This window comes from Microcaecilia unicolor, chromosome 6, assembly GCF_901765095.1.
Source record: "Microcaecilia unicolor chromosome 6, aMicUni1.1, whole genome shotgun sequence".
Lineage (NCBI taxonomy): Eukaryota > Metazoa > Chordata > Amphibia > Gymnophiona > Siphonopidae > Microcaecilia > Microcaecilia unicolor.
Window position 1 is genome coordinate 42,548,846 of NC_044036.1, and position 15,125 is coordinate 42,563,970.

Consider the following 15,125-nt stretch of genomic DNA (forward strand, 5'->3'; position numbering starts at 1 on the left):
GAAAACATTCAAGCATTACTATGACAGTCTGACAGGGTGGGAGGATGGGGGTGGGTAGGAGGTATGCATGGGGACATCAAAGCATATCATTGATATTCTAACAGGATGGGTGTGGATAGGTGAGGGGTGGAGAGAAATACAGCTTTATGGTTTATAATGGGCTAGGAACCCCAGATCCTTGTTAAGTCCTTTCTGTTAGGTGTTAAAATATTCAATCATTCTGACTTCAAAGGTCTTACGTTCTTGTATGGTTTTAAAGTTACCTTTCAGGATTCTCACTATGAAGTCACTGGTACAGTGTCCTGGTCCTGTAAAATGCTGAAAGGCAAACAATGTGTGTGATGACTGTTGTTGGTGGAAGAGTGAGTGTTTAGTGCTGAAGCTGTGTGTGTCAGTACTGTTTGTCGGTGGTGGGAGAGTGAGTGCTTAGTGCTGCAGCTGTATGTGTCAGGACTGTTTGTTGGTGGTGGGAGAGTGAGTGCTTAGTGCTGCAGCTGTGTGTGTCAGTACTGTTTGTTGGTGGTGGGAGAGTGAGTGCTTAGTGCTGCAGCTGTGAGTGTCAGGACTGTTTGTTGGTGGTGGGAGAGTGAGTGCTTAGTGCTGCAGCTGTGTGTGTCAGGACTGTTTGTTGGTGGTGGGAGAGTGAGTGCTTAGTGCTGCAGCTGTGTGTGTCAGGACTGTTTGTTGGTGATGGGAGAGTGAGTGCTTAGTGCTGCAGCTGTGTGTGTCAGGACTGCTTGTTGGTGGTGGGAGAGTGAGTGCTTAGTGCTGCAGCTGTGTGTGTCAGGACTGTTTGTTGGTGGTGGGAGAGTGAGTGCTTAGTGCTGCAGCTGTGTGTGTCAGGACTGTTTGTTGGTGGTGGGAGAGTGACTGTTTTGGGGAGCTGGTGTGTGTTTCACTACTGTGTGCTGGTGTGGGTGCTGGTGCTGGGTCTCATGAGGTGCAGTAGATGAAGGTGTGTGCAATGGTGTTTCTGAGGTCAGTGGATTGCGTGCATGCTCAGCTTCATTAAAACGAGCATGCTGGACGTGAGGGGAAGAGAGAGCAGGGCAGACAATGCGGTGGCACTGGAGACCAGCGCTGGACAAAGGCTTCAACTGGCAGGGGTTGGGGACCCCTGCCAGTGGTGGCAGTGGGTAGGGAGTGGCAGGGCGGCAGGGGGGGGGGGCAGTGAACCAAAATGTGCCCCACCACTTTGGGCTCTAGCCCTCTCCCACCTCCAGGTCTGGATACGCCCCTGGCTAGGGAGCTGACCTGAGACCTGGTCTGCCATATGTTTCTGCTAACAAAGGACTCCTTGCTTTTTTCAGGCTGCTGGACAGGATAGAGCACAGGCACTGGTCAGTAGGAACACAAGGGACAGCAGTAGACTGTGATACAAACAGTTTTAATGCTATTGGCCTATTTATTGTATTAAAACTGATACTATGGGGCTGTGGAGATATGTGCAGCTGTGAATGTTGTGGAGACACCCATTTGTGGCTGCCTGCCTGACCTGCAAGGGGGTGGGGGAGGAGAGGATACTCTAGGAATGGGTCTGAGGTTCACAGAGTCCACATCTGGTGGCTTCTCTCCAACCTTCATTTTATGTCTCTCTTCAACTGGCTCCTATTGTTTAGTGGCAGTCTTCCACATCTCATTTGTGTGGTAAACCCTATTAAACTTGCCCATGTGCCCATCCATCCTCAGGGTTGAAGGGGACCATTTCATTTATTTATTGTAATTCCCTAAAAGGTTAACTCACCCCACCCCCACAATCATCAGAATTCCCACATCTTGTAACCTTACCTCTGTCCTGCCCCTCAAGTTCAATAGGTCCTGAGGTGGGGCCCATCACCCTCTACAGAGCCATCTACAAATTCCACAGGGGGGTGGGGGGTGGGTTCTTCCTGTAACTGTTCCTGCTCTTCCTCCCCTGCAGGTGGCTCCTGGCTGGTTCTTACACTATTTCCCTGCCCTCTGGCCTGCTGAACACAGAGTAAACTCTAATCTCTGCTATGGCCAAGAACATCTGCTAGTTAGTACCTGACTGGTTGCTATTGTGAGACAACAGATATGTGTATAACAGTTCCATTCCCTCCTCATGTATATAATGTGTTTCCCTTCCCTCCCCTCCAATGTCCACCATTGCTGTAAATATGTATATATGAAGCAGCTGTTTGCACATCTTCCAAAGCCCTCAGCCATGTTGGTTGTGGGTAAGGAAGCATTCAGAGCAGAGAGTATAGTTCAGGTACTGCCTATGCACACCTACTGGTTGGTACCAGACAGGCAGGGTGGGGGTTTATGGGGTTGGTATCCTGCTGCAAGCTGTCAGGAACAGACAGGGAAATGCTTAGAGTAGGCAAATTGTGGCTGATACCAGTAGATGTGGCCCACTTCATGGGGCGAACAGTGCAAATGTCTACTGAGGATCTTTGGCAAGGGACACGTGTGATGGGAATTTGGTTCCAGCCTCCAAACTGGGGGATCAGCATGCTGGGTTTCCACCAATGATTATGTCATGGACCATGCAGCCCCATCAACCCTAGCTTTCCCTGAGACCAGATATCTGGTGGCAGCATTGGTATAGGATAATGGCCAGATCATGAATCCCCAGGGGACCGACGGCTACAGAATGCAATGGTGATGTAGGTGGGCAGTCTGTCCCATACTGTGACTCAAATGCTGTTTCTATAACCTGCTTGTATTCTCATATCTGGGTAACTGCAGCTACATTAGGGGATAATTTCCTTTGGTCATTTCACCTACAAACCCTTCCCTTAATCCCCAGAGTGTCACTGGCTGAGCTCACAGCTGTAGGGAATCTGGGAGTGGGGCCTGATCTGAGTCAAGAGGCCAGATATTACCCTGCCAAGTCCTCAGTGAGGAGATGGTCCAGGAATCTGTCTGAGAGACATGTGCGTGCACCAACAACATTCTCTGCACAAGTCTCTCAGACAATTTTCTTGGCCATCTCCTACCTACTGAGGGTTGGCCTGTGCCCAGGACATGGCAGGGCAATATCTGAACAATACAAGCAGAAGTAGAGGATGACACAACGACAATATCTGGCCTCATGATTCAGCTTGGGAAAGGCCCCACTGCCAGATGCCCTACAGCCATGAGCTTGGAGAAGAGAGTGGAAAGGTAGACTGCAGTCCTGTGTGGTGTCCCCCTTCCCTTGGGGAACTAGATAGAACTTCCATAGATTTCACACCTCTGACAAATACGGTTGTGGGCAACCTTAGTTCAACCATTATTGCTGGCTGTGGCAGGTCCTAAGACATTTGCCATCACCTAATTTTTGCCTGGGGTGAGTCACTGAACATGGAAGGGAGGGGAGGATAGGGGGAAAGGAAAATCACTGGACATGGAGGGGAGGGCAGGGGAGAGAGGAGAATCGCTGGACATGGTTGGGAGGGAAGGATAGGGGCAAAGGAGAATCACTGAACATGGATGGGAGGGGAGGGCAGAGGAGAATCCTGGACATGGATGGGATGGGAGGGCAGGGGAGAGAGGAGAGTTTCAGGACATGGATGGATGGAGGGGAGGGCAGGAGAAATGTTGGACATGGATGGAGGAGAGGGAAAACAGGAAGAAGATGCACATGGATGGAGGGGAGGGGAGACTTGCATATCAGGAAATCAACACATTTTTTTTTATAGAGTGTAGACACAGACCTTAGAATGCCAAAACTGTAAATATTGTATTTGTTAAAATGTAACACTATAAACTATATACGCTGGTGCTGGTCTATTGGCCTCATTGAGGCTGCTGCTGCTCCTCATGGAGCATCCTGAGCTCTGCCAAAATCTGGCCCTGTATGTGTCGATGGGCCAACAGCAACTGCTGCAAGTCTCTGTGTATGAGACTTGCAGCAGGAACCGGACTAGATTGTCTCTTTGTGTGTGTGAGAGGCACAGCGTAACAGAAAAAAAGCCAGAATGACGATGAGAGCTACCCCAGAGGTCTTCAGGGTCCACCACTGGCCTCCAGACCTTGCATTAAAGAACACTGGCCTATGTGTATGCCCATCCTCAAACTACACACTATGCAGGATACATGCATATTTATAGAATAGCACTTAGGCAAAAATTCATCATATGCACATGTGTATGTGCTGGTATGCTAAAGTTTTATACATATATCTGGTATGTAAATGTAGGCTCCTTCTTTATAAAATTGCCCTGATAATGTTTATCTGTTAATTTCTGAATTTATGGTTCTCTGCTGTTTAGATTTTCTTGTAAAATTTCAAATGGATGTTACAATTATACAGCAAGACTACAGCAAAATGTTTCTAGCTGTGTCTTTAAGAGTGAATGCAAAGATTAAACAAAAGCTTTATACATGTCCAGTGTCTGAGGTTATTGACGAAATGATAGAAACATTTCTTAGATTTGACATAGAACCTATACTTATCATGAAAGCATCATGACTTCAAATAGACAGTCTATATCATTGACATTTCCTGCAAGCATTTATAGTTTTCAGACAAGGTGTTTGTGAATATTATATGCACTGCTAGGTGGAATGAGACAGCAATCAAGGACAAGCTTTACTTATAAGTCAAGCAAGGAAGGAGAAACTTCGAAGGATAGTTATTGCAGCACTAGAAAAGGAATAGTGAGTTCTTGCCAGCGTGCAGAGGATCCCAAAATGCAGAGAGAAAAAAAAAATAACATTTGTTTTAAGTTATGTTCTTTTCAATAATGCATATGGTTGTGTTATAATGAGGGGAAGAAAAAGAGTATTAAAATAATATAAGACACTGGGGAAACAATTCAAGAAGACAGCAAAAGCTCTGCTTTAAGAACAATTTCTTAAAGCAGACTTCAGTGTGCTGCTGCGGCTAGGAAAGCGAATAGAATGTTGGGTATTATTAGGAAAGGTATGGAAAACAGGTGTGAGGATGTTATAATGCCACACCTTGAGTATTGTGTTCAATTCTGGTCGCCGCATCTCAAGAAAGATATAGTAGAATTGGAAAAGGTGCAGCGAAGGGCGACTAAAATGATAGCGGGGATGGGACGACTTCCCTATGAAGAAAGACTAAGGAGGCTAGGGCTTTTCAGCTTGGAGAAGAGACAGCTGAGGGGAGACATGATAGAGGTATATAAAATAATGACTGGAGTGGAACAGGTGGATGTGAAGCGTCTGTTCACGCTTTCCAAAAATACTAGGACTAGGGGACATGCGATGAAACTACAGTGTAGTAAATTTAAAACAATTCAGAGAAAAAGTTTCTTCACCCAATGCATAATTAAACTCTGGAATTCGTTGCCGGAGAACGTGGTGAAGGCGATTAGTTTGGCACAGTTTAAAAAGGGGTTAGGCGGTTTCCTAAAGGCCAAGTCCATAAACCACTACTACATGGACTTGGGAAAAATCCACAATTCCAGGAATAACATGTATAGAATGTTTGTACGTTTGGGAAGCTTGCCAGGTGCCCTTGGCCTGGATTGGCCACTGTCGTGGACAGGATGCTGGGCTCGATGGACCCTTGGTCTTTTCCCAGTGTGGCATTACTTATGTACTAATTTCCTTTTCACCTTTTATTGTATGATTATATATGAACATCAGTGCACATGAGAGGTTTAAATTCCCCCCCACCTCCCCCCCCCCCCATGCTGCTCTCTGATCCATGACCCATGAGCAGCAGCAGACATGGAGCAGACTTTGTCTGCTTGTTGGCTCCTATCTGAGGCTGTGTCATTGTGCTACTTCTGTAGCCAGCTGCTCTTCCATTTTCAGGGACTCATTTTGTGCATGGAGTGGTGGCCCTGGTGTCAGGGTTGAAGAATGCCCATTTCCAGCATATAGCTTCTCTGCCAGCAGTGATGTTGGAGCCCTGAGGAGATATAAAGTCCTGCCTGACTTCAGTGTAGCAGCAAATAACAGCAGGAACCAAAATGCCACAGCTAAAGAATGACCGAAGGACACTGTCCTTAAAGTCTTTTGCATCTTACTATCTATGGACTCGCTTGGTCCTAGTCAATTTAATGGCCTGCTTTTCTTCTGTCTGCCATCATGTTGATTTGTAGTTTTTCAGCTAGATTCATTTTATTAGCTTTTTTTTTTTTTTTTTTTTAATTCTTAGCAATGCTTGTACCATTCTTTATAATTGTGCAAAGCACTTTGTGGGAGGGCATTGAGAGAACTGAAATAAATAGCATAGTGGGTATGCATACCACAATTACTCTACTCATGCTAAATCCTTATTTGCATATTGAATTCCTACATTTGCATGCATGGACATGCTAAGTTTAATGTGTTCACACTAACATCCTCCCGGACCACTTTAATGTCCACACTAAGGACCATATTCTATAGATGGCAACTAAAGTTGCACGTGCAAATTTGGCAGTGTGGCCACATAAGTACATAAGTAATGCCACACTGGGAAAAGACCAAGGGTCCATTGAGCCCAGCATCCTGTCCACGACAGTGGCCAATCCAGGCCAAGGGCACCTGGCAAGCTTCCCAAACGTACAAACATTCTATACATGTTATTCCTGGAATTGTGGATTTTTCCCAAGCCAATTTAGTAGTGGTTTATGGACTTGTCCTTTAGGAAACCGTCTAACCCCTTTTTAAACTGTGCCAAACTAATCGCCTTCACCATGTTCTCCGGCAACAAATTCCAGAGTTTAATTACGCGTTGGGGAAGAAAATTTTTCTCTGATTTGTTTTAAATTTACTACACTGTAGTTTCATCGCATGCCCCCTAGTCCTAGTATTTTTGGAAAGCGTGAACAGATGCTTCACATCCACCTGTTCCACTCCACTCATTATTTTATATACCTCTATCATGTCTCCCCTCAGCCGTCTCTTCTCCAAACTGAAAAGCCCTAGCCTCCTTAGTCTTTCTTCATAGGGAAGTCGTCCCATCCCTGCTATCATTTTCGTCGCCCTTCTTTGCACCTTTTCCAATTCCACTATATCTTTCTTCAGATGCGGCGACCAGAATTGAACACAATACTCAAGGTGCGGTCGCACCATGGAGCTATATAACGGCATTATAACATCCTCACACCTGTTTACCATACCTTTCCTAATAATAACCAACATTCTATTTGCTTTCCGAGCTGCAGCAGCACACTGAGCAGAAGGTTTCAGTGTATTATCGACGACGACACCCAGATCCCTTTCTTGGACCGTAACTCCTAACATGGAACCTTGCATGACGTAGCTATAATTTGGGTTCTTTTTCCCCCTCATGCATCACCTTGCACTTGCTCACATTAAACGTCATCTGCCATCTAGCTGCCCAGTCTCGTAAGGTCCTTCTGTAATTTTTCACAATCCTGTTGCGAGTTAATGACTTTGAATAACTTTGTGTCATCAGCAAATTTAATTACCTCGCTAGTTACTCCCATCTCTAAATCATTTATAAATATATTAAAAAGCAGCGGTCCTAGCACTGACACCTGAGGAACCCCACTAACTACCCTTCTCCATTGTGTATACTGCCCATTTAACCCCACTCTCTGTTTCCTATCCTTCAACCAGTTTTTAATCCACAATAGGACTTTCCCTCCTATCCCATGACCCTCCAATTTCCTTTGTAGCCTTTCATGAGGTACCTTGTCAAACGCCTTTTGAAAATCCAGATACACAATATCAACCGGCTCCCCTTTGTCCACATGTTTGTTTACTCCTTCAAAGAATTGAAGTAAATTGGTCAGGCAAGATTTCCCCACACAAAAGCCATGCTGACTCGGTCTCAGTAATCCATGTCCTCGAATGTGCTCTGTAATTTTGTTTTTATTAATAGCCTCTACCATTTTCCCCGGCACCGATGTCAGACTCACCGGTCTATAATTTCCCAGATCTCCCCTAGAACCTTTTTTAAAAATGGGTGTTACATTGGTCACCCTCCAATCTTCCGTTACCACGCTCGATTTTAAGGATAAATTGCATATCACTAGCAGTAGCTCTGCAAGCTCATTTTTCAGTTCTATCAGTACTCTAGGATGAATACCATCTGGTCCAGGAGATTTGCTACTCTTGTTTGCTGAACTGCCCCATTACATCCTCCAGGTTTACCGTGAAGTCAGTAAGTTTCTCCAACTTGTCCGCTTGAAATATCATTTCCAACACTGGTATCCCACCTAAATCTTCCTCAGTGAAGACCGAAGCAAAGAATTCATTCAATGTCTCCGCTACGTCTTTGTCTTCCTTGATCGCTCCTTTTACCCCTCGGTCATCCAGCGGCCCAACCAATTCTTTTGCAGGCTTCCTGCTTTTAATACACTGAAAAAAACTTTTACTATGTTTTTTTGCCTCTAATGCTATCTTTTTTTCGTAATCCCTCTTGGCCTTCTTTATCTGTGCCTTGCATTTGCTTTGACACTCCTTATGCTGCTTCTTGTTATTTTCAGACGGTTCCTTCTTCCATTTTCTGAAGGCATTTCTTTTAGCCCTAATAGCTTCCTTCACCTCACTTTTCAACCAGGCTGGCTATCTTTAATTAACAAGCCAATTGTGCCAATAATTGGTCAATAACAAGCAATTTTATCAGCACTAATTGGCACTAATTAGAATTTAAGCGTGCAACTTTGTAAGCGTATTCTGTAATTTGGTGTGCATAATGTGCAGATCTCAAGAGGGAATGGCCATGAAAGGGGCACTGATGGGTCGTGGGCATTCTTAAACATTACGTGCACTGTTATAGAATATGCCCAATCTGTGTCTAAGTTAGGTGTGGGCGTTTACATCAGGTCCTGTTGTTCAAAGTCCACTGCACTGACCACTAAGTTACTCCTTACACTTGCTTGCTGCTGTATGAAGAATGGCCATAATACCTAAAGTTGTCATAGAGCCTGATAGCCACTGTCATTTTCACTTCTTGGGGTGGGTGCGAGGTGGGTGGGAAGTACCCTGGATGTAATTGAAACAGGTCTAGATAAAAACATCCTTCTTTTTTTGCCATGGATGTTTCTTCCTGTTCCATTATCACTGTAAGATGTCCTAATTTTGGGCCTGCCCTAGTCACACCCAAAACACATCTCCAACACACCCCCTTGCTATTTGGACAAACTACAGTGGAAAGCATCCAAATTCTGCCTTTCAAAAATTGGGATTTGAATGTTTTCAGCAGATGGACGGTTGATGACCATTTTGAGACGTCCATCTGCTTTGAAAAGTGCTCTATTCTTTACTTGATTTTTGGATGTTTTTCACAAAATGTCCCAAATCAGAGTTAGACATCATATCAAAAATGCCTCTCTATGCCCCTAAATTGGGTTCAGAGAAAAAAACCCAGATACATAGTAACATAGTAGATGACGGCAGATAAAGACCTGCATGGTCCATCCAGTCTGCCCATGACAAACTCATATGTGTATACCTTACCTTGAATTTGTACCTGTCCTTTTCAGGGCACAGACCATATAAGTCTGCCCAGCAGTATTTCTCGCCTCCCAACCACCAGTCCCGCCTCCCATCACCGGCTCTGGTACAGACCGTATAAGTCTGCCCTCCCCTATCCTCGCCTCCCAACCACCACCCCCTCTTCCCCCCAACTGCTCCGCCACCCAATTTTAGCTAACTGCTGTTACCACAACCTCTGGCAAAGATTTCCAGAGCTTAACTATTCGTTGAGTGAAAAAATATTTCCTCCTATTTGTTTTAAAAGTATTTCCATGTAACTTCCTCGAGTATCCCCTAGTCTTTGTACTTTTGGAACGAGTAAAAAATTGATTTACTTTTACTCATTCTACACCACTCAGGATTTTGTAGACCTCAATCATATCTCCCCTCATCCGTCTCTTTTTCAAGCTGCAGCCCTAACCTCTTTAGCCTTTCCTCATTTGAGAGGAGTTTAATTCCCTTTATCATTTTGGTCACTCTTCTTTGAACCTTTTCTAATTCCACTATATCTTTTTTTTTTTTTAGATACGGTGACCTGAACTGAAAGCAATACTCAGGGTGCGGATGCACCGTGGAGCAATTCAAAGGCATTACAGTATTTTCAGTCTTATTCACCATCCCTTTCCTAATAATTCCTAGCATCCTGTTTGCTTTTTTTTTTTGGTCACTGTCGCACACTGAACAAAAGATTTCAGCGTATTATCTATAATATATAAAGATGTTAAATATGTTTGCTTTGAATCTTCTCACTTGTCAGCATTTTTGGCAACTAAGAGAACATCAGGAGATTGAATAGAGCTCTTCATAAAGTAAATATCTAGCTCATGTACCTCAGGTATAATATGCCTTTAAATTTTCTTATTTTTCCTCTTTATTAAGTCTTGGATCCAACATTGTGGACTTGAGTGTTAATTATATTTCCTTTTTTTTTTTTTTTAGAAATTCTTTGTAAAAGATTATGTTACCTTTAGAAACACTTTTCTGTACAAGTGAAATTGCTTGGATTTAATTTGTTAAAATTTCATAAATAAAGAAAGAAAATAGCCTCCTTAAGCCATCAAGTCACTATTGCTTTGGAGGCAGGCAAACTCTTCTGGGGGTCCCACAAAGAGGACAAAAATGGCAAGGCAGAGACACCTACCCCTTCAAAACCAACATCCTGGGACATGGTAGCGGGCGAGCAACCCGCTGACAAAATGGCTACTGAAGCCTCGCGGAGCACAGGAGCCGTTGGCACTGAGCCCGCCAAAACCACCATTGGAGCAGGGCTGGATTGAACTCCCAGAGATGGAGTACTGACAGCCAAGTAGGCAAAAGCGGCACATCCACAGAAATAAAGCAAAGCATGCAGGAACCGGTAGCTGAGAGCTTACCCCCGCAGCGCACACAAGACTAAATAGGCTCAGACAAAGAGAATAATAAATATAATCACAGAAAACAGCCAGTCTGGTGATTTCCCAGGCATTGAAGCCCCATAATCTTCCCACAGCACAAGTGCGCTCAAAAATAACCACAGTGGCTGCTTTTATTTTTTAATATAGAGGCAGGGGAAAAGAGAAGGGAAGACTGAGATAAGAGGTAGAAAGTGGCAACAGGGGAGCAAGGAGTGACCTAGACAACTAGGTTTACACCTGAGGCATAGGATACTCTGAACCCCAAACTCAACTGAACCTGCAAGCAGGACGGGAGGCCACACAAAAGTCACCACAGCGCACAGGAGCTGCTATCCCACCTGCTGGAGATAGAGAATACTGGCTTGGTTGCTAAGCGTAGGAGTTTATGAGGTACATCTCATTAGAGTTCTTTATCTCCACTGCTGGTGGATGGTCACAACCCATTTGTCTGGACTGATCCTTGGGAAGTAATGGAATCTGCACTGTGATGAGATAAAAAGAGAAAGTGTACTGGGATTGGATGGATAGGAAGGAAGTACTAGTCTGTGATTTGTTAAAATTAGAAACTACATTGGGACATTTTTTCTTTTGTGTTATGTTATAGCTAGTGCTTGTCATTGATTTAAGAATCAGTTTAATAGTGAGGGAAATTTATCAGAACCTGAGATTGAAAAGTGATAAACCGGATGAGAAAAATGTTGTAGCAAACTGTAAATTCTGTGTATGATGTGAGATGGCTGGCAATATTGCTTCAAGCACCAACTTCATCAAGCATCTCAAGATGAGTATAATAGGCTACTGATGCACTGATTGTCTGCTTGCTATTTTCCCATTCTCATACAATTTCCATTTATATGGTGCTGGTTTGGCAGGTTAAAGCATGGCAGCAGCACATATTTCACCAACCGCTGCAATTTGTTAAAATGCTGTTGTGATTTATAACTATCTGACAAACAAATTAAAAATCTAATTCTAAACCTGTTGCAATTCAGTTGTGATATAAAATTTAAAATCACTCTGGGCCCTTTTACTAAGCTGTGCTAAAAAATGGTCTATGCTATTTTTAGCATGTGGGTTTCCCGCACGCTGAAACAAGTCTGTAAAATGGCTTCAATTTATTTCTTTTACATTAACGGTAACGTACTAAATTCCCAATTAGAGAGTGGCCATTAGTGTGGGAGCCCTTATTGTCACCTATTTTGTAGGCAATAGGGGCTCCCACATTAATCCTGCCTACTCTCTGCCTCCAAACACACCCCTAGGCTAAAATATAAAATCTATTTTTCAGCACCTGGGAAGCGTGCACCAACTCCGAAACTAACACGGGACATGCTCGTGTCTTTTTAACCTGTGGTAAGCACACGCTAGTGCCTTTCTGCAGCTTAGTAAAAGAACCCCTTAATCTCTCCCACTCCCTTCATTTATGCAGTATATTTTCTTCTGTGAGACTAAGGATGTTTAGTCTAACTTCCATAAATTAACCTATGCAAAACATTGCATTAAAAAAGGAACATCATCCTAGTCATCATAAGGTTCAAGGATATGCAGTCAACAATGACAGCAAAGAACGGCAAGAAGTGGAGTGGTGAAGGAGGTGATCAACCCAAGCAACCAGAGCCACCAGCGAAAAATATATCCAACAGCTCTCTGCCCAGACAAGGAACTATTTCACAGAAACAGTTGATCATGGGATCTTATTGATGATTGCAGAAGATATGATGCCACTTGCAACAGCTGAATAAAGCGACTTCAGAAAGTTTTGCCAGTGATGAACGCCTGCTGTCCAACTTCCATGTAGATGCAATCTAACGTGAAGCTTAAACAAACTGTATGACAATCATAAAAAGTTGCTTATTACCAGAATTACAACAGTTGTAATATGTTTCTGTAACAGCAGATTGCTGGAGCAGCCGCAAATGAAATTTTCTTGGAATGACCGTTCATTACATAAACAAGGAGACAATATTGCACCATTCCCATGCTTTGGCTGGGGTGATTGCTCAAATAAATGATGGCTGTTTGCGGAATTCCACATAACAACTAAGAGCATCTGCTGCATTACTGACAATGTAGTAAATACTACAAAAGCCTTAAGTCTTCTGAAAGACATTTGCTCCAGTGGCAATGAACAGATTGGCAGTTCATGCTTGTGACAGAACAATGTGCTTTAAGCCTGTAAAATTGCCTTTATTAAATCTTAATGTGCATTTCTCTAGTTTGGCCAGCAGGTGGTGCATGTTATGTTATAAGCTGTTACAAAGAACTGACCTTTCTTTCCTTAGTTAACACAGATAAGGAAATGCCTGAGTGATGTAACCAGCTTTTTTCAAATGTTGTTATTGACTGGGCTCTGATTGGCCAAGGAATTTTTTTCATTTCAATTGTACTGGCTATTGCTCCAGTTTCAGCCCGAGAGAGAGAGAGAGAGAGAGAGAGAGAGAGCTCTTTGCTGAAGCCCTGTAAAAAACAGTTAGATTTGATAACTGGTGAACAGCTATATATGTCCTTATCTCCCCAGGTACTTTTTAGGAAGTAACCATGTTTAGTTAGTGTTATAATTGATCCATATTGCACTATTTTATTCCATTGTTCAATTTTTTAAAGGCAATTAATAATTATTGCCTATGCTTGTCTGGACTGATAAAGAATCCTGGTGGTTTGTGTGTTGGGAACTATGGGACCACTAGGAGTGTGGCCCCAGTAACCTAGAAATCACTGGGGATAATTTGAGAGCGGGAGACTCGCCCAGAGGCAGTTGTGACCCAGTTAGTGGGAGGAGGGTGCTAGTGTAGAGCACAAGTGGCAGGTGCAGGCAGATCTGGGCTGTGCTGGGGATAGACCTTCTAAGTGGCTGCGGGGTAATCCCAGGCAGGTGACTAGGCGTTTTGTGACAATGCTCAACAGAGATCAACAACCAGTCACTTTCCAAGTCAGAGGAGGGCGAAGCTGCTGATGTTGGATCTCTGTTGGATTGCTCCACTGAGCAATCAAAGGTGATTCGTTTGCTGATGACATTAACTCCAACTGATTTCACATGCACAAGAGATTGCAATCACATATTCACACGCAATCTTGTAGCAGCTGTTGACAGCCATGAAGCATGAAAAGATTTGCACTACAAGTGAATGTTTGACAGGGCCATGGGGAAAGTACTGGTTCTTAGCAATGCAGTCAATCAGAGTATCAAACATGTAGATATTGAAGAGGGGGCTGGTCTTACATTCCTCAATCCAACCTGTACATGGTGGGTTTTAGATTACGTAGCCATCAGTTGGTTGGTTACAATTGGAGTGAAGAAAACACAAGAATGTCAACAATCATAGGACTAGAACTGATGACTGATACTGAGATGATGTTCCTGAGGAACTAATTACACCTATAGCAGAGATTTTATTGCAAATGAGGGAAAAGTCTCAACTGCTACGGCTATTTTTACACATTGGTGTTCATTGTATAGCTCGTAGAAAAAGTCATCACTGACTCAAAACCCCTCAATTGTTTGTTTTTTCTTTTTTTGTTTCAATTTTTAATTACAATGTCCTTAGTATTAGATCATATAAGTGTCTTTTTAAGACTTAAAAAACTGTTAAACATATCAAAAAAGCATAGAACTGATTCACTTATCTTGCCAAATATTGCCAAATATTTTTTCTCAATGCTGTGCCAATTTCTTCTTGGTGACGCGCTAGATCCAATTTCTACTGGGTAATGCACTGGTTCCTACGGTCCCGTTTCGAATATCTTCATCAGGGAACCTGCTCACACCTAGAATGCTGCGCCGTGACCACTAGATCAAAGCAAGAAAAGTAAAAATAAATCTTGTAGTTACATACTTTATCACGTCTGACTACGATGATAAATACCGTATAGAGCTCTCGTAAACTTGTAACATAATCGTCCCTCAAGAGCAAGTCATGTCATCTTGCCTTTATCATCAATCTGAATCTTCTGAAATAATTCTCGGCGTCCTCACCTGAACTTGATGAGGAATTAAAAGAACCTTTATCCAATCACAAACTAGTACGTCAACTACCTCACTGATGACTCACGCTGACAGCTCAACTGAATCTTTTAAAGGGCAACACACTATTATGTTGAAAAATTTATGTTGAAATATAAATTTATATTGAATAGTAAATTTATAAGAATGCTCCCCATTGTAAGGACGAATTCAAACCCAAAGGTTCCAAAGTTTTTAATCTGTGGATCCATCTTTGTTCTGCTTGTAATAACAGTTTACTACGATCTCCGCCCCTAATGTGTTCTTGCACATGATCTATCACTAAACATTGAAAATGCCCGAAACTGTGATTAAATTCTCTACAATGAGAAACTAACGGAGCCCCTAACTTCAAAGAGTTTATACAGGACTTG